Raw genomic sequence first — 20,912 nt, forward strand, 5'->3', positions numbered from 1 at the left:
TTTACTGCGTATTGTCTCCTATTGAAACTCATCCTCTGTTTTTCATTACATTTCAGTAATAACAATCCAGCCATCATTACTACTTGAAGTTACAGTTATGTATTCATAATAGTGAGTGGTCCCTTGTTTTGGAGTACGCTCAAACAGCTGATCCATTTTGAAGCTGAAAAACAGTAACTACCAGAAGCTATTTAACCCACTGAAACTCAATAAGCTTACAACTAGTAATTAACCTCAGCTTGGCCCTGCAGAGAAGAAGTTGCTGCCAGGAGGGCCGCCATTTTATGAAGTAAAGATGGCTGTGGATGATAGAGGCCAGGATGCTCAAAGTCTCTGATAATGAGCATGATTTGCACACTTGCATAACAAAATATAGTAACCAAAATATAGTAACTGGTGATTTGACATCTCACAGTGATGATTAACACATCTGCTCCTGAATCAAACAATCATGGGCTGGTCATTGCTCTTCTCGGTGAGGAGGCAGTGTCTGGATGGATGGTTCTTCAGCTTTCCTTCAGGAGGTGGGGTTGGCTCCTGCTATCTACGTTTTAAGTCCCATTAGCTGCACATGACTAGTATTTTACAGGTATAGGTGGGACACCTGACAAGATGGGGAAATCATCCTATTTTCAAGTTGCCTCAGTTGAAAGGTTTTTGTATCAGCAGCAGTTTCATTTCAACAAGCAAGCAATACTGCTAAAAATCTCAGATATCAGCAGAAGATTCTTCACCATCACCGCTATCAGCAAAAGAAGAGTTTAAAAGTTTCTGCTGTGCACAGCTGAGTGATTAATAAATTGGTGCACTGAGCTGTGCTACAGTCAGTGCTGTGTCTGTGCAAGGCTCCAGCAGTGCAAAGAGGAGTCTTAAGCAGTCCTCATAGAAGGGATATCAATACATTTCTTATTTCTAATTAACAGACAGCATAATTATTTTTATCAAGAGCATCAGTTTATAGCAACCTGTGGTCAATGGATCTATGTCCAGGTGGAGGCCAGTCACATGTGCTGGACTCAGGGGTCCATCTTGGGGCCAGTCCTCTTCAACATCTTTTTCAGTGACACAGTGGAATTGAGTGCACCCTCAGCAAGTTTGCTGATGACAACAAGATGAGTGGTGCAGTTGATACAACAGAAGGAAGAAATGCCATCCAAAGGGACCAAGGCTGGGTTGAACAGTGGCCATACATAAACCTAATGAGATTCAGTGAGACTAACTGCAAGATGTTGTGCTTGAATCAGGACAATCCCAGGTACTTGTACAGACTGAGAGAAGAACTCATTAAGAGCAGCCTTGAGGATGGACAAAAAGCTGGATGTGAACCAGCAGTGTGCTCTTGCAGCCTGGGAAGCCAACTGTATTCTGGGCTGCATCAGAAGAAGGGTGGCCATCAGAGAGAGGAAGGTGATTGTCCCCCTCTGCTTTACCCTTGTGAGGCTCCATCTGTAGTGCTGTGTCCAGATCAGGAGCCCCCAGCACAGGAAGAATGCAAAGCTGTTGAAGTGGATCCAGAGGAGGGCCGCAAAGGTGACTAGAGGGCTGGAGCACATCTATTATGAAGGTCAGTTGAAGGAACCGGGCTTGTTTAGCTTGGAGAATGGAAGATGCTCGTACACTGCTTGAAGGGAGCTTGTAAACAGGGGGATTACTGTCTTTTTACACAGTCTAAAAGTGATGGAATGAGGAATGGCTTTAAACTAAATGAGGGGTGATTTAGTTTAGGTGCTATGAAGAAATTCTTTCCTCAGAGAGCAGTGAGGCACTGGCACAAGCTGTCTGGAGAAGCTGTGAATGCCCCATCCCTAGAGGTGCTCAAGGCCAGGTTCAATGGGGCCCTGGGTAGCCTGACTGGGAAGGTGGCAACCCTGCCCATAGCAGAGGGTTGGAATGGGATGATCTTAAGTCCCTTCCAACATAAATCATTCTATGATTCTATGACTTGTTTATTCTTGTCAATAGGAAAAAAATATGATAGTCTGCTATTCCATGGATGCAATCGTGTTTATTGGTAAATAACACCCTCATGAGCACAAAGATCACAATTACCATTTGCCTTTTCATACTTCCAAACCTGTCCTTCAACTAGCATTCTGTTCAAAAAGTGGTCTCCTGTTTTTCTTTCTGACTTAACAAATGCAACTTTTCCTGTCTGTGCATCTTTCTGCTGAAATTCTGCCTGCTCTTGCTTCCTATAACACAGACACACACATACACAACCCCTGAACTAATTAATTCCCAGTGTTAGTGTTTACATTCAGTCTAGCCTTTGGCAGCCACCACCATTGTTTTAGGTCTGACTGAACAGCAGGATATTTAATTGTTTGCTCATTTAATCTGAATAAAAAGCAGCCAGAACAACCATAAAACCCAGTGACAATTGTATGTGACCAGCTTGAAAAACAAAGATAGATGTGCTGGATTGCACCCACAAAGCAGTGCTTCAGCAGAGTATTGGAAACAGGATTACTGTCTCCCTTTACCACAGCAAGACTCAAGGAGTCTCCCATGCAGAGACCAAAGGTCCTCTGCAACACAGAGCCTACAGCAGCTGGAGGGAACAAGATGCCCCTAATTGTGTAATAACAAAAAAGTAAGCTATTTTTTCAGCCGAGCATGAGAATGCATGAAGCCATGCATTGCTACCACCAGCAAAACTGGCACATGAAACTTGAGGGAGGCCTTGAATCTCATATTTGCATTGTCAGTTCTTTGCCTCATACTGTGTGGCTATACCTGTAGCTTGCATTGAAAGTAATGCCTCCTATTTAATTCCACGGAAGCAACAACAGGTATAAAGAGCACAATGACACTGTTTGATAGAGCAAATTCTCATTTATAAAGTACTATGTTTCAACATAATCACCACCATTAGCTACAAATTTTTGCTGGTAATGAACAAGAGCTTGCATGCTGTGCTTGTAAAATTCTGCACGGCTGTTCAGAACATGGCTCGTCTTTCTCAGCATCACCACTGCTGAAATGCACCACCCATTACTTCAGTGTGCTCACATCCACTGTTTGGTCTCCATAAATGTTCAGCAAGCTTCAGTGAATGTCAACAGGTGCAGTTTTTTCCACATGGAGGATTTCAGTGCCATAACTTTATACACACTTCCACAAGAGATGCTGTTTTGTCAGACTGCTCCTCTTCTACCATCTGTTGCATGGCAATAAAATGTAATGGAATATTGTCAGGAAGGTTCAACCTCTACTTCCATTCCAACATTCACTTCTGACATCATGGGCCAACATAAGAAAACAGAAGGTATTACTCATGCAGAGGGTGGTGATGCACTGGAACAGGTTGCCCAAGGAGGATGTGGATGCCCCATCCCTGGAGGCATTCAAGGCCAGGCTGGATGTGGCTCTGGGCAGCCTGGTCTGTTGGTTGGCGACCCTGCACAAAGCAGGGGGGTTGAACCCAGATGATCATTGTGGTCCTTTTCAACCCAGGCCATTCTGATTCTACGATTCTATACTTTTGGAGCTGCCTTCATATATGGATGGAGGGGTTCTCCAGAGATTCCTTCCAACTTCAGCCATTCTGTGGCTCTGATATTCCTGTGGGGCCACCTTAAGAAGTTATTCTAACAGTAGGAAAAGCTCTGAGGTTCCTGCAAGAAGGCCATGTCATTTATAACAGAAGTTTGTTTACTTCTAGTGCTTACAGGTTGTACATCAATAGGACAGTTCCTGCCACCGTGTCCGTCTGCAAAGATACTGTGTGTGTTTCCACAAAATGAATGATGAGATGAAAGAATATAATTTGCATAATTATTTAATATCTATAATTTATTCATTTTCAACACCCATTAACTTATAATTCATAACAGTAATTTATGCGTTGGTACTCAACCCGTATTTATCTCTTTGCTGCAAATAGCAGAGGCCTATTTTTAGCCAGCACTAGTAAAAGAATTAACAGAATGCTTCAGTGTTTGTCTGTTATGCTTTGGTCTTGTAGCAGTGACTACTGGACACAGCAGTCTGGCATCAGCCTTCTGATGGTCACAGCTCCTTCCCTTTCAGTCCAGACACAAAGGTCTTCTTGGCTTTGCTGTATAGTGTTCTTTATCACAGTCAGGGAAGTCTTGTTTAGATTGGAGAAGGCTCTGGAGAGACCACATTGTGACCTTCAGCTATTGAAGGGAGCTTATAAGCAGGAGTGTGACTGACTTTGTACACAGTCTGATAGTGATAGAACAACAAGGAATGGCTTTAAACTAGAAGAGGGGAAATGTAGGTTGGATGTTAGGATTCAGTACTCAGAGGATGGTGAGGCACTGGCATAGGCTGCCCAGAGAAGTTGTGGGTGCCCAGCCCTTGGAGGTTCTCAAGGCCAGGCTGGATGGGGCCTTGGGTAGACTGTGGGTGAGAACTTTGCTCATGGCAGGAATGTTGAAATTGGATAATCTTTATGGTCCTTTCTAGCCCAAACCATACCATGTTTCAGTGATTCTGTGAAGTCAGGAGAGCCTTCAGCACCACAGACTGTGAGAGTAAGGCAACAACTCACTGGCTCCTTCAGCTCCTTCAGCCATTTCTGCTCCAGCTGGCACCTCCCTGGGCTGCACCAGTGCAGAATGTCATCCACGCGTACCACCAGCATCCCCCAGGATGAGGGCACAGGGTTTACTCTGCCCACCCTGCCCACCCCTTGTAGATGCTCAGCAAGCTCTGCTTCAGCATGAACCATGTGCTTTAAGTTGGTTGTGCCCATCCTGCCTGCTGGGGAGCCCAGGTTTGAACCAGGCCTTGCCTGCTGCCTGTCTCTCCACTCAGCTTGCAGTAAGGTGCAGGCTGACCAGAGTCTGAAGAGCCAGGACTTTTTGGTTTGACCCCTCTAGAACAAATCAATATCTGTAAAGCCCAGCCTGAAATACAATGCCAAAAAAATAAACAATTCTATTACTTCAGAATCCTAAATGACATTTCTCTTCCTTGCAATTAATTTGCCCATGAATCATCTTTATTTAATCTTAAAGCAATGAGTAACTCAGTGACGCAACAGGAGCTACAGCTTCTGTATTCATCTCTTCAGGCACCAAAAATAAAGTGTGATACCTTTGACTGATTTGTTGTCAAAACAGCTGCAGTCAAGAGCAGCTTTTTATTTTTCAGTGGTTTTCAGTTTATTTCCCAAGGCTTTGGCTAAAGAATTTTTCCTCACTCGACTGAGGAAAACACAGATGGCAGAATGCTCAGGGCTCGTCTCCATGTGGAAATACAATGGAAGAGGTATTCCTGGATGTCTGATGCAGAAATGAGCGTTCTAATTATTATTCCAGAACAATTATTTTTGAATCGCTATTTTGGTTTAAGTCTCTGTGCAGCCGCACCGTTACTGAATTACCTCTGAAGATGGATTACAGCCCTCCTGTTCTGAAACAGCAGCATCCAGAGAGGATGCCTGCCCAAAGAGCACTCTGCAAATAGCTATTTCAGAGGCTCTCCAAGTGCCTTGGGGCAGGCAGTCCGAGGTCTTCCAGCAGCACTGGGGTGGCCAAGTTTGCATCGTGGTGCTGAAAGCCCAGGGAGGAGAAGAGGAACCCTGAAGGCACTCTTGGCTGTGTGACCTCATGGAGGTGGCAGCAGGAAGGGTGGGGAAGGTCCTCATATCAGTGCAATACACTCCAGAGTCTTCTCGTGTTTTAGATTATTCTTCTGAAATGTCAGTAATAGGGGGAACTCACACAGACCTGTAAAATGAAGTCAGATCTCAGAGGAAATGTGGTAATCTTTTCCCATTATCTTTCCTCACCTGCCCCCAAGATCTGAAGAAAAACTGAAACAAAACTTCCCTGTGAAACAATTTGCTAAGACTTGAACGGTGAAACATTTGAACTGCATAATGAATTTATACATGAAGATGCAAAACATTTGCGTATTCATTTTCCTGGTTTCTTCTAAAGAAATACACTTTTTTTCCTCAATTGAAATGCTATCTATTTACATACGCAATCATGACTTTTGCCAGTGAGTCAATAATAGCCATGCATTGTTTATATTGCTCCCATTATTTCCTATTGCAGACTTATGTTACCAAGTACAGCGCATATGTAACTTCACATGCCTCGTAACTACAAATGCAGTACAAAGTGTATTTGTCATAGTCCAAAATAAAAATGTACATATTTCCTAAGGATGTGTAGAAGTCTTTTTTATTTGCTAACACAATTATACAACGTATGATATATCTATTAACAGTGTATAAAGATGTTTATATTAACAGTGTGGTTTTGGTCAGCTTGTAGCTACTTCAAGTATTTTCAAATACTCAGTAACTCTTACAGCACCTACAGATACCTGTCATAAATCAGACTAGAGAAATAATTTGGAAAACGGGACATTAAAACAGGTGGTTGTGGTGTTATCCACATAACTTCAAGGAGTTATTGGACACATTTGCAGGAAGATATTTCTTCAAGGGTTATTATTTTCCCTACATTGGAGATTGCTGAAAGCTAAAGGAAAGTGCTTTTAGAGAAATACCGCTCTCTCCTGTAACCCTTTTCCCCTGAGGAGCAGCCAGCGTCTGCTCTGAGACAGCACAAGGTCAGACCTCTTGTCTGAATCACCGCAGCTACCACTATAGACAAAAAAAACCCCAACAACCTGCTTTTCAATGGCATCCATGTAAATCTCCCAGAGAAACATTTTAAAGATTTTTTGTTGTATTCTGTAACCCAGGATCACTAAAGAGAAATATACTCAGAATAATTGTAAATAATAACTTGAGGAATGCATAGAAAGCTCAGACAGTAGAGTAGAGTAGAGTCTAATCAAATGATAGAATGGAACAAAATGGAATGGAATGGCTCAATTGGAAGGGACCAGTTGATATCTAGTCCAGCTGCCTGAGCTCTTCAGGGCTAACCAAAAGTTAAAGCATAATAACTACAGTGGAAACAAATACATTCTTTTTCCTTTAGGCAGAGGGGCTCCAGGTAACACTATGGAGTGCCATTTGCCCTGCTGCTGATATTGTACAAATTGTAATATCTGTAAAAAGAGAATCCCAGAGCATGTGGTACAATCATCCAAGTTTTGTTACAAGTTTCATACATTTCAAGTTTAATAAAGAAGTGTTTAATACAAAAAGTATTAGAATTATTCTTCGGAGTTTATGCTTACATGGCCAAGTTTTCCAGGCCTCCACCTGATCCTGAGGGTTGCAGACAGTGTATACAGCATGAAGAAAGGATACACTGGCTAGCAAAAAGATGTAAGCCCTCAAAGCACCCAACAATCTCACATCAGCAAACCGTGGCTCTCCTCCCCTTTCTGTTTTCTCCTCCACATTCTGTTGCTCTTGCAAATAGCTCTTTTCATGGGGATTTCACACTATATTTCACGTGAGGCATAACTAAGCACTGTTTTGAAAACAGAAGATGATAGCACAGTCACAGAGGTGGGGATTCCCTCGCATTAAATGCACCCACCAAAGCAATACAGTGATAGCACAGAGATAAAACTGAGCAGAAACAATAAGAAGTTTGATAAAGTGCCTTTAAGTGTGCATTTACGTGATGAAATATGACTCAATTACTACTTGAAACTGTGATGAGAGCCAGCATGGTGCTTCATGCAGTCTGCCTTGGAGATAATGGATATGAAAGGCTGTATGCATGTTTGGTTTTTTTAATCTTTTTTTATTATCATTATTTTTATTTTTTATTTTTCCAGAACAGAAGGTGTTTACCTGGCCACAAAAGCATGTTTTTAATATATGGTGGAGGAGTGAGAGAGAAAAGAGTCCTTTAAGTGCTTGGGATGGCTGCTGCTTCCTTTCAGAGCAGAGAGAGGACTGCAATCACTGGGGCATGGGTCCAACTCAGTGACTTTGGTTACTCAAACCACATGCAACCGCCCCATGGGCAGACAGCCACACCTTCCCGGTCGGGGGTGCCCTTGGACATGGGGCAGCTGTGCCTTTGGTCCTTGGTCTTGTCTGCTCAAAGCTGAGACTGCAGAACCCTGTGTCTGTCTTAGCATGGTGGAGGCTCTGTGCTGTAAGCTCCTCTCCATTGGACAAGGTGTCTGTTTCTTTGGGACAGGGACGGGCTCTGGTGATGGAGGGAGGCTGAGCAAGCTCTGCTACAACAACACAAACACAGATTGCGTTTTGTACTGCATAAATAAATCTACTTCTGCTCTCTCCTGTTGAGCACTAATGATTAGCATGCTCTGAACGTTTCTGGTTCTAAAAGCACACGCAGGCTCTGCATACTCTGCCTTTTATTTTCACTGGAGAATATCAGGTGGACCTTTACCAAAAACAAAAACCACCCAAAACCAAAGCCAAACAAATAACAACAACAAAACACAAGAAAAACACTTTAACTTGTAAAAAAAAAGTAGAAGTGCTTTCTTTATTCCTGAATGTAACCAAACCCTTCATGCTGAAGCAGGGTGCTCTTTCAGGCTTTAATGCAATTCAGATACAAATTGCTAACATTCCTCTCCTTTTTTTCTAGTCAGTTCCTGTCCTGCAGCAGTGGCTGTACCTGATCGGTTCGTGTCACCAAACATGTTCACTTTGGAATTTGTATCCCCTGTCCATGCATCTTGAAATTCACCAGAACTGTTCTGGTGCTTGGTCCTGTGATGGGAAAGATGCAGGAAAACCTCAGGTGGAGCAGCTGAAATGCCAGCGTTCTTAAAGCCATTGTCATTTATCAGTTTAGCATTCCAGAATACTAAACCTGGGCCTGGAAAATGCAGTACTATAGAATTGTTGACCGGTTTTAAGATCTGCACAGATATAGCACCAAATTATATTGACACAAAACATGACAATTCTGCCTGTTTTCACCATTTCACAGCTGTGGAAAATGGCATGAGTTCTATCAACAAAACCCGCAAGACCAGGGCCAGGCTAAAACCAGGGGGACCTGATGTCACACGAGTACATTTTAGAGGTGTTCAAGTGAATTTAGTGGTGCGTTTGCCGTGGCTTACTTCTTGCTGTGGTATTTCAATCTACATCGAACGCATATAATTTCCTCATTGTGCAGACAGGAAATGAGTGCCTGTAATGTATTATCTCTGCTGCTAATTCAGTGGTCTATGAGCAGGGATAGAACACACTCATTTGGGTGGTATTTTCTACTTCAGACACCAGCCAGCAGGCGCTACAGAGGAAACATTTCACCGACTCCCTTGTTCTCCAGTGAATATTAAGCCTTGAAAGGAAGGCCCAAAGCTCAGACACTCATGCAAGGCAGGAGGATATTTTATGCTCATTGATGTATAAATCTCAAGGAAAATCTGTTTTGCTCTCTGCACCTGCACAAAAGATTCGCTGCCAAGTAGCTCGAGTGCTTTTGCCTGTCCCAGCAGGGATGCTTCCCTGAGCCTTCACTGTCCCTGGGCTGTAGGATTTCTTCAGAGTGGAAAAATCTCCGCCTCCCATCACTTAATGAGCTTCACGCTCAGCCCTGGGCAGCACAAGCAAGGGTCTCACCAGGCGCCACTCCACACACTGCAGCTGAAGGAAAGCACCTTTGAACCTCTTGGCAGCACAGCAAACAACAGCACCTGCCCGGCTTCCCCCTCCAACACTCCTCCAGAGCCTCCAGCAGCTCTCTGCTTCAAGTCTGAGAGCTCACAACTGTGCAAAAGGGCATAAAGCGGCTGGAAGTATGCAGAAGGGAGGAAAAGGTTACTCCCACGCTGCACTCCTTTCCACGAGCTTCAATATTTACAGTGTGCTATGGCTGCTGAATCAGCCCCAGCATTTTTATGCTGGCAGTGAGCAGTAACTCTGAGAGAGCATTGCCAACTATTGGTCTAAGGGATAAGATTTAGGGAGTTATTTCATCAGAAAGAAGAAACTGGTTTCCTCGTGTTTTCTCTAGTATTTATGGCAAGCTGTCCCATAGATCTCCCAATGTTTGGAAAAGGCTAAATGCTGTTAACAGAGGATCTGGAATTTTTTTTAGTTGGTTTTTCAAATATTCGGTTTTCAGGCAGCATCTTCTGAGCTGGATGTCTGAGGTTACTTGAATGCATAGCTAAATATCAGGCCCATTCTCCGCTGGGGCTTGAGGGGGCTGCAGTATTTCCAGCGCCTTTTGAAGGTGGTTACATCTGGAATTGCTCACCAGCTTTAAATTCCATCTCTAAGTGCCTAAACGTAGATTTAAAAGAAATATTCAAGCATTCAGATTTTAAGATACTTTTAATGCTTTCTTTCCCACCTTAAATGTGCTAACACATTCTTCCCTTATGCTTACACTTATGGTAGAGCACTGCAAGGTTTCAGTCAAAACTCTTCCCACATCAGAAACACTGAATGTGATAGGAGCGAGTCACTGTCATTATTTCCATTACATCAGGTCCTTAATACATGACCTCACTAAAGCCCAGAGTAATATCAACATTTCATAGTTCTCCTGTGCCTCTTCCTCAGGAATCTCAGAAAACCCTTCGGAAACACTGAGCCAAGCAAAACCAGAGGTGATGGTCAGAGGTGATAGAACCCAGTTAGTGATAGTCATGGAGCTCCTGCCAGGTAAACGGGAAACCGGTGTGTCAAGTGAATGAGCCAAGAGGCACAGAACAGAAACAGAATTTAAACTGGAGATAAACTGGCTGCAGTGACAACGAACAAGTAGATGTTTGCCACCCTGTCTTTGTCATCTGAACTCTTCATTCTCTCGCGTGTTTATTTGATCTGCTTTCTTCTGTCTGCCTAAGGCAACGATTCTCACATACTGAGAAAACTGGTTGTACTGGCTTTGTCAGGTACATTTGTAGAGACCAGAAGGAGGTGCTGTGTAATACCCAGCTTTTTTCTCATGCTGCTTTTCCCTGCCTTTGATATTAATTATTCAGTCTTTTCAGCACCTTTTTTTTCCCTTTTTTCCCCCCAACTTGTGTTACACTTTTGCTTCTCTGGAAGGCCAAGCTGCCACACACTGGCAGTGCCCTCAGTGCACATCCCAGGGAGCAGATTACCCCTGTGTCAAAGAGGTTGCTGGCTTGCAGCTTGGGGCTTGGCTCAGGACCTCTATGACATTGTGGGTGGCAGCTCTGCTTTATAGATGTAGCCCAGTGGACTTTTGGAGAAGCCAGATTTTCTGTTCTCCAAGTATTTCTTAAGAGGAAGGCAACAATCAGACCAGTTCATCAGTTTTTTACCACTGGAAAATGTATTTATACTAATAGAGCAATCCTTTTAAAAATACATAGAAGACTGGCTAATCTGGGTGGTGGTTTTTTTAATGTTTCTTTGTGTCCCTATAACTGCATCTAGTCCATACCCAGATCCATGTTCCGCTAAATATAGGGCCACACAAATCTGCAGTCTACACATTCAACATTTCTGCTTTGCTCTGCTGCATTAAACTGGGATATGACAAATACTGAGTTATGTTAAGCAACTTCGGATGTCACACTGTACATCACACACAGCAGTTTTGGACTGAATATAAAATGTACCTTTCCACTTCTTTTTTCTTGCTTTCTGCGACTTATGCTGTAACCTGAATAGCACTTGCACCTATTTTTTTGTGTTAATATACCATAGGTTAAATTATTATCAGCCAACATCTCTTCAGCAATGCCAGTTCAATCAGAACACACAAAGCTTCGCTGCAGTTTTCATTCACAGCTTAATAGCTTCAAGACACATCTTGTCCCTAAAGGACTCAAATGTTATGTTTGCAGCAGCCTCATAACATCCCCACAGGCACTGGTAGTGCTAAGTCGCATGCTTTAGATTTCTATACAATAGCTTAAAATGAAATAGCTACTGACCACTGTTACAAGCAAGAGGAATAAATTTTACTGTAGGGTCATGGGGCACCTCCAACCACACAAGATATTGATTAACTGAAGAGCAAATGGTACTGAAGAGCTTGTTTTCTGCTTGTGCTAGATTCTAAGGGATTCTGCTGTTTCTGATGGCATAGCATATGCACTGCGATCTGTCTCTTTGTGCAGTGTTACATTACAGTGTTCTTTTTTACATTTGAACCAATACAGAGGCATTACCGACCTCATAAAAATCAAAACATGTGTAATAACGTGCTTGATTTCTGGTGAAGAGCATCTCCATTCTGTAAGGATCTGCATTTTTTGCAGCGCTGCAGTCCATTATTCCAGACCAAAGTTAAATCTCTCACTTTGATTTTATAGGAGACAAATATGACAGTATGCCACAATACAAATAATCCACATTTTCTTGGAATATTTCTGCATCTTATAACATTACCTACTCAGAGATGTCTAATCACTCACAGATGGGAATTATAAGAGAGCAGATAACAGAAGGAGTGATAGATACTATGAAACGTGACAGATTTTGTACAGTTCAGTCAAGTTTAGACAATCTACAAATGTATTGTACAACAGCACACAAACAATCTTTCCCCCTCCTCCCTCTCCAGTGGCAGAGGGTTTGGGTTCTTTAAGGTCCTAACCTAAGCTATAATGTTCCATTAGACATAAAATGTGCATTCTTTTTACTGTGGAGAGTAGTTTTGTTCATTCTGAGACTGAAATTATAGGTGGTTGCCACAATGGCTCTCCTTCACTATCCTGCAGTTGCAGAAATGGACTAGCAAACAAAACTGGAGTGTCTCATCTTTGCACAAGGCAACGCTGCCATGTGCTGCTTTAACAATGTAAGCACATTCAGTGGCAAAGCAACTGCTTTTCTTTTCCTATTGCACTTATCCTACAATAAAGATCTTTTCATTGCTGATTGCACTAGTGTTGCTTCAAGGGCAAATGACTTCAAGCCAAGAAACTTGTTCTTACTGTGATATAATTCCACTGGAAGAGCAAGAAACAGCTCCATACAGACATCACACAGGCCCTGGGACCATGAGGAGCTGACATTCGTTTAGACCATACTGACTTTCTAGAATGTACTTCAGCACATAATTTACATCCCTAGTAGTCATGTTCAGCAATAACCCATTAGAAATGTCACTACCCTGCCAACATGGGCGGGTAAGGAGCAGTAGTGAGTAGTGAGTCACCCTCCAGCTGCATTAGCACAATTTAGACATGATGCTAAGGCTGCGGAACACTATGAACTGATCCTGCCTTCTGAAAGTAAATAAACAAATTAATTAATTAATTAAATTGGAATAAAAAATAAAACCAATCAACCAAAAATAATAACTTTTAAGCATGAGGTCTCTGTTATCTACTCCCTGTCTCATGCCATCATGCTTCATAGACTCTGCCTGGGCTGCACTGAAAGACAAAACCTACGTTTTACTAATGTTATATTAATTTTTCCACAGACCCGCAGGAGAAACACCAGTGACTTTTTCTCGTAGAGGGGGGTCAGCACTGGGATGGCTGTTTATATTGAGTCGGTCTATTGATTTACATGCTAGCAGACTTCAGTTGTTTACTCAGTCATTCCCCCATGGGCTTGCTTAATGGAGAAAATGTCTGCATATACGTATGAATAGCTGAGTTTCTTTGCACTTCTTTGTAATTAGGTTAAAAAGGTCAGTTTTGTTTGCCTAGTTACTGTTCTACTGATTGCCGTAGTTAGTGTGATGGTGAAGTTTTCAAACATTTCACAGTAAAGTTATGCATCTCTCTGCAGAACACAAGACTCAAGTAATTAAAGACAAATACGCAGCAATAGATATCCAGGTACATGCCCCTTAATCTTTCTTTTTTCTTTCCTGCAGCTATGGCTAAAACAGAGGCTGCATTGCTTCTGCTGAGCATCAGACAGAGCTGAAAGAGTCGAGGAAGGAATCCCTCACTTTGGTAGGCTGCTGCTGGGGGGCTTTCATCAGCAGCATGAGGAACATGGCAGTGCGTTAAATGGTTATCAAACAAAATGGGATCAGTGTACCACCACCGGGTCTCTGCACTGAGTCACTTATCCCATGTCTGCACATGTCACAGCAGACTTCTTGGAGGAGTATTTTGGTAGACAATTTGAGCAAAGCATTTTTTTTTACCAGCAAGTGCATGGGTAAATTATCTCCCCATTGCTATCTTTTGCAGCCTGCAAAAGCCTACTGTGGGCCAGACAGCCAAAGCTTTTTTTGAGGAAGCTTAGCAGAAATAAATAAGATTATTTCCCTCACAGCGCCTGGCTGCTGCACCTCCCCTCATCCGGCAGCTGTCAGATCCGGGGAAGTGGGATGCCTGCAGCACAGGGAACTTCCAGGTCCTATGCATGTGGGGTTCAGTGCTTAAAGTATGTGATCTTCTGGATCGTACACTAGGTTTCAGCTGTGCAACAGGTATGCAGCTTGCAATGTAAGTCATTGAGATGTGCTCGATCTCACTGAAATGACCTCACTGCTGGGCTTCATCAGCTTACACATGAAGGATGTGGTGCAGTATTACATTAAAGTGCCAAGCCCTTCTTTAAGAATAAAGCCAAAGAAGAGTGTTATGATCTATTATGTATAAATTGATTAATTTGGTGACTTGATATCTGAGTTATCCTACACCATCTGAAACAGTTCAATATTTGCTTTTAAAGGCAATGGCAGAATTGATCAAGTGCAGGCTCCTGTGCTGCTGAACTCATCCTTACACAGGATGACTAAACCAGATGTTATTTGGTTTGAAATTCAAAGGAAACTTTACTTACTGGGTTTTTCTTAAGAGTAAAATGCAGAATGACTGACCATGTTGCTTACCCTCAAGACCAACAGACCAATCACCAAATCTAGTGTGAAGATTTAAAAACATACTTGCAGAAGCAGGATTATGAGATTATGGCACTGTGCAGTAGCACCACAGACAATGGGGAATTATCTACAACTGCATTTGTACACTGAAACATTTGTCCTCATAGGAAATGTAAGCTTACTAGTTTTTATATCGATCTACAGTACTCTGAAGCATTTGAATGTCTCAGTCCCAAGTAACTGACAGGTTTTTTTGTAATGTGAATACATAGATTCATCAACATTGGGAAGAATGGGAAATCCACTAAAGAGTTGCATGATTTGAAGTTTAATGAAAAGTATGCAAATTTATGTTTTAAAATCCTTATGAGAAGAAAGTACTAGTATGTAAATTTCTCCACAGAAGATAAACTCTTCTAATTGAAACATTCACTAAAGTCTCTGAGCTCTCTAAATCAAAATAGGCTTCTTATGCATAAGCAAATTCTCAGCCGGCATGGATCACTCCAGCTTTAGCCAAACTGAATTCATAGACTGGAATAAACCCCTGTGTCTGAAGCAAGCTTTATATTCCCTTACCTCTAAACATAAGGAAAGCTGCCTGTTTTGCCTGACCTACATTCAGAATAAGGCAGTCACACAAACCACTGTAGCCCTTTGGAATGTAACTACAGCTCACCTGTATGCACCAGCCTTAGAGCAGACCTTTATTTTAACTGTGACAGCACTTGGGGGAAAATTTATTTGGAGATAATATTTTTGGTGACATAAAAAAGTGGAAACTCAAGATTTTTGTAGGTCTGTGTCTCGCTGGAGATATACTAAGAAAGGTGTAAGGAATCAGCCTTCCAGTTTCCTTGGTGATCTGCACTTGATTTACATGCTGGTGCATTGAGAACAGTGATGGATTGAAACTGCTGAAAAACGAAGTTTTGGAAGCACCTTGAATTTGAGTCCTGGCTTTGGAAAAATTAAACTATAAGAAAACTATTTTCAATGATGATCAAGTTAGAGGCAAGTAAATCTGCCCGGATTAAGCCACATAAACTGCCATCTAATTTCCTAAGTGTAGATTATCTTCCCAGTTGGATTAAGTATGCAAAAAATCGATTGAATTCCTCATATAAGCTGGTCTCCAAGGACTAACTTTAATGAAAATGTTGTGGCTAGAATGTTCTGCTTCAAACTCTATGCCTGACTGCTTTTCACGTCTATGGCACCATGCAGAAAACCCAAATCCGCCAGGCAGACTGGACCAGGACTTTTCAGAGGACTGGAGCTCCAGCTTTGGGACTCAATTTGTGATCAAGTAAGGGGCGCCTCAGAGCTTGGACATGCTTTTTTTCAGTACCCCTCCTCTCCCATTGGAGAGTCTTTTCAGTTGTTCAAGTGGACATAAGCCCAAATAATCTGGATTTTACAATCATAAAATGTAGGCACCTGGCCTGACACCTGTTGAATTCAATGTCCTTCATTTCAATTATTCATTCAGAACCACTTAGGTAAGGCTGCCAGAAGAAATGGGACAAAAGCCAGGGCTTCTTTCATATTATGTATCTTCCATTTTATGTATATCTACTCCTTTTAAGTAGTTTTTGAAGCAGATGAAGTGAATCTTCCCATTGTGAACTCTGAATAACAAAAACTCATTTTTAATGTTGATCTCAAAAATATAAAGGACAATAAAAATACTTGGATCCATCATCAGTATTTTTATTAACAGATTAGAAAACCTCAAATTAAACACAATTTTATCTATCCACAGTGAAAGTTTTTACCAGGAGCTAATCTGCTAAAATATCTGTTTAGATTAAGTTGACGTTCCCAGACTGTAGATGTGTAGGGCTTTTTAAGTATCCCTTCTGTATTGTGTTATTATGAACTGAAATACACCTCTGCTACAGTCAGTGAAAACTTTTATCAACCATTTCAATGAGGCCAAGATTTCAATAGTTCGGTCTAAGCACAGAAATCAAAATAATCCCTATCTGTGCATGGTAACATACGTTTTCATGCTAATCCACTACAAAGAGAAGAAAATAGGAATGGCACTCACTCAAGGAAAATACAGGAAAACGCCATCAGTTCCTACATACTTTATTAGAAAACTAATTAATAACTAGTAATAAAATGGAGAAATAACTTATACAGAAATATTTATAACTCTTCCTTATCTAAGGCTACAGCAGTTTCCCACATTTGGGTGTCAGTCCAGCCATGGTTATGTAGAAGCATTGAGGAAAGTGATCTGGAGTAACTACATGTGTGTCTTAAGTGCATTAATAAAACTCCCCTTACTCCTGTGCTCTTACTTTTCAAGTACTCTTTAATCTAATTTTGCATAGTTTTCTTTGGAAACAGAGAGAAGTAAATAAAGTCAAATTAATAGTAAGCCTATCCATCTGAGGGCAAATATAATTTAATCTACTTTTCAAAGACTTTCAAAGTATAGTAAGCAAAACTAATTTCAGTGCCTGATTCAGAATAGGAGATTCACGTGTGGTTTTACTGAGGTTCTAATAACTTGCTTTAAAATGATTTTGAATTTTGAACTGTTATGAGTGACAAGTCTTATGTTACAGAATGAAGTGAAAATTATATGGGTATAGTTTTATAAGCCATATCTGTAACTCCATCTGTCACGCAACTGCCTGAGTGTTGTTGCTTAGCTAGTATTTTGTGCCTTTTTCCAATGTATTTTTTTTCTCAATCATTTTTTATTACATTGTTTTATTTAACAAAACTTCTATACCTCCATATATGCCGCTATACTGTGCATAATTCTATACTGGCATAAATTAGAAACTGAGTATTTATAGAATCATAGAATCACCGAGGTTGGAAAAGACCTAAAAGATCATCCAGTCCAACCGTTCACCTATTACCAACAGATTCCACTAAACCATGTCCCTCAACACAACATCCAGTCTTTCCTTGAACACCCCCAGGGTCGGTGACTCCACCACCTCCCTGGGCAGTCCATTCCAGTGCCTGACCACCCTTTCTGAGAAGTAATACCTCCTAATGTCCAGCTTGAATCTCCCCTGCCAGAATCTTTGATTCTGGACTTGATATTCCTCTGGCATTCTTATACTCACAGACTACTGAGTGCTTGAAGGAAAAGGGATTACATACCCCTATTTTAGAAAATAAATAAAACATTATATAGAAAATAAATAAATAACTACAAAATAACCCAATTCCTTATACATTGCTGTATGAAGTTAAATACAACAATAAAAGAAAAAAAAAATCAGATTTTATTAAAACTAAAGATGCTGGTATGGCCACCAGCATAGGAAGTTGATGCTGGCAGGATATGCCAGGGGAAGTATCACCTTGAACTTGCTCTGTGCCTTGTTTCTTTTCGTAAACACAATTGTCAGAGACAGGATGCTGGGACAAACGGACTTTTGTCCTGACTCAGTCCTCATAATGTAAGTATCCCTAAACAGTTCAAGAAAGATGTTTGTCTTTCAGCAATATTGCTTCTAATTCCCTGGGTTTGCATCTATTCTCTTTTGCTCATAAATGTGGTTATTCCTACAGATGCACCATAAACAGCATTACACATTCCTGCTCTCCAGGGTGAGGAGATTCATGCTCTATCTTTCCTTCCAGACAGAAGCACAGTATTTAAGTGTCTTCTCAATTTATGAGAGGCAATGCCCATAATGTCAGCCTGCCTGCAATCTGGGCTAGGGCTGGAGAAAGTAAGGATTTCTCCAATATGAAGGTTTTGTATCACATTGATCCAAGGGGACAATTGCTTCAAAGGAACAGGACATTGTGGAACAGGACGGCTGTTAGGATGAACATAAATGAGACAATGTCACGCTCCTCCTCTGCTATAGGTTGCGTAAAAGCTTCGATGACTGTGGGAGGTTGCATTGTGGGAATAATTTGTGTTTTCAGTCACTGAAATAAATGCATTTCCAGATTGGATATACAATCCATGACTACTTAGTGACAGTTTGGAAACAATACTTGCAAGTGTAGATGCAGTATTGAAAAAGAAAGTAGGTTAGTAAATAAACAGCAAGAACGTAAAGTCAGGAAGTTTCTGTTTGTTTTGTAAATGATTTGACAAAGCTTACTGGGAAAAAAATCTGTGTATTTTGCCTTCCAGCATATATAGAATTCTATTACTAATCATGATTTGTTGTTTGACTCCAGTAATAGTAAAGTTTGCAAAAGAAGCAAAAAAGATAAGATGCAGTTTCCAGTTATGAAGATGTCGTTTGAGAAATACATTGTCAGGATTAATTCACTAATATACATGAGTACTTTCAGATCATTGCACTGAAGCTGCTCTACAAAGGAAGCATGTAATTTGTTTTCTCACATCAGAAGCCCATTATTACTGCAGTGAATAAGGAACATTTTAAATGTCAGGAAAAAGACAGAAGTTAAAAGCAAACAAAGTTTTGCATTAAATCACATTTGATAGAAAAAAAAAGCAGGCCTTCTTGATGCACAACCGCATTTCAGTCCCTCCTAGATAATAGAATATGTACTCTTCAACCACATTTTCATTAATGATTAGCTGAGATATTTGTCATACAAGGGACAGCAGTAAGCACAGGACTATTCACCAGTCTCCTCTGCAAAGTGGCCATTCAAGACACCAGGAAAAACAAGCACAGTCGAGGGAACCCTGGCAACTCTATCATCTGCTTCCAGTCCCCCATCTTCTTATGTCAACAGGGAAAAGATCCTGTGAGCAGTACCCATTGCTTGCCCAAGCACATTTCAGGAATGATGGATGATGAGAGGTGCTCTGCTCTGCTGCCCTGTTTCTTTTTGAGTCTTTCTTGTCCCCTGCAATTGCTTTTTATTCTCACACTTCTTTTTGTTGGCTTGTTTGTTTGTTTCCCCTAGCCTTTTCTCTGCTTAGAGCTTCAAGGTTTGGTTACGGTTGGGTTAGCCCCTGGCTCTAAAAGGCAGAATGACAGCTACCAGAGTTTAAGCAGGACTTAATTAAAAAAATTTAGATCCTTCCTGCATGGTCTAGTGAGAACTTTTATGCTCACTGCATCACTGAGAAATACTTGCAGAATAATTGGCCCCAGGAGAGTCGTATGTAGGTGCCTTGAGATTCTCCCTCTACAAAGAGTAGCTTTCTTTGTTATCCTTGCTGAAGTCAGTTGGCACAAGAAATGTTGAACTGCAATATTTCTGGAGTATTATTCTTTGCCAATCGCTTTTGTTCTGTCTGTCTTTTCAGATATTTTTTGAGAACTGGCCTCACAATATGCCAAACAAGGAGAGAAAGAGGAGGTGAACTCTATATTCGTCAGAGGCCTCCTGCCTCTGATTTGGACCAACTGTGTAGCAAAAATTTTGTTCTCCAAAGGAAGCAGAGGTCACCAATGCCATATGGATCACAAGCAGCCCTATAGGCTTGGGGAAGAGTGATGGAAAGATGCCTGGTAGAAAAGGACCTGGGGGTATCCGCTGACAGCTGGCTGAACATGAGCCAGCAAGCAAGTGGTGGCCAAGGAGGCCAATGGAATACTGGCCTGCATCTGAAGTGGTGTGGCCAGCAGAATCAGTGAAGGGATCATCCCTTTGTATGTGGCCAAAAAGTGTTGCCCAGGGAGGTGGTAGAATCATTATGTATGGAAATATATAAGAAACATGTGGATGTGATGCTAAGTGACATGGTTCAGTAATGGTAGTGTCAGGTCAGTGGTTCAATGCCATGACCTTAAGGTAATCATTCCAACCTAAATGATTCTATAATTCCATGACTCTGTATCTTAGCATAGCCCCATAATGTGGAGATGTCAATTCTGGACAAAGCAGCTGTGTTGGTAAACAGTTGTGTGTAGGGAAATTGGAGCCCCTTTTTACCATAGTATGCCATGTTTTGTCACATAACGATGGGAAGCTCATAGTCAGAGAGTGCCTTGCCTGTTTGGACTGCTGGTATATCTATGATTCTATGATATCAATGAAAATCAGCAGGCCTGGCTCTACAACCAAAGTCATACTGTCAACTAAAAAATGGGCTGGGGAAGTTTCTTTAAATCTACTAATTCTGTTGCAGACTTACTGAGACATTCAGAGGATAATGCATGTCTGATGATTTTTGCAATTGTGGTGTGAGTCTGGATATTATGTCTTATAAGTACTGTACTCCATGGCTTCAGTATTTGAGAGGTAGTCTTACAATTTTCCCTCCTCAACAGCTTTTGATAATTCAAAATTGCAAAGGAACTAGATTTTATGGAAAGCTCTTTCTGAATGAAACGATACAAGAATACAATACCTCACAAA

Source organism: Coturnix japonica, chromosome 3 (assembly GCF_054131305.1).
Source record: "Coturnix japonica strain WE chromosome 3, WE-NBRP24, whole genome shotgun sequence".
In the NCBI taxonomy this organism is placed as follows: Eukaryota; Metazoa; Chordata; class Aves; order Galliformes; family Phasianidae; genus Coturnix; species Coturnix japonica.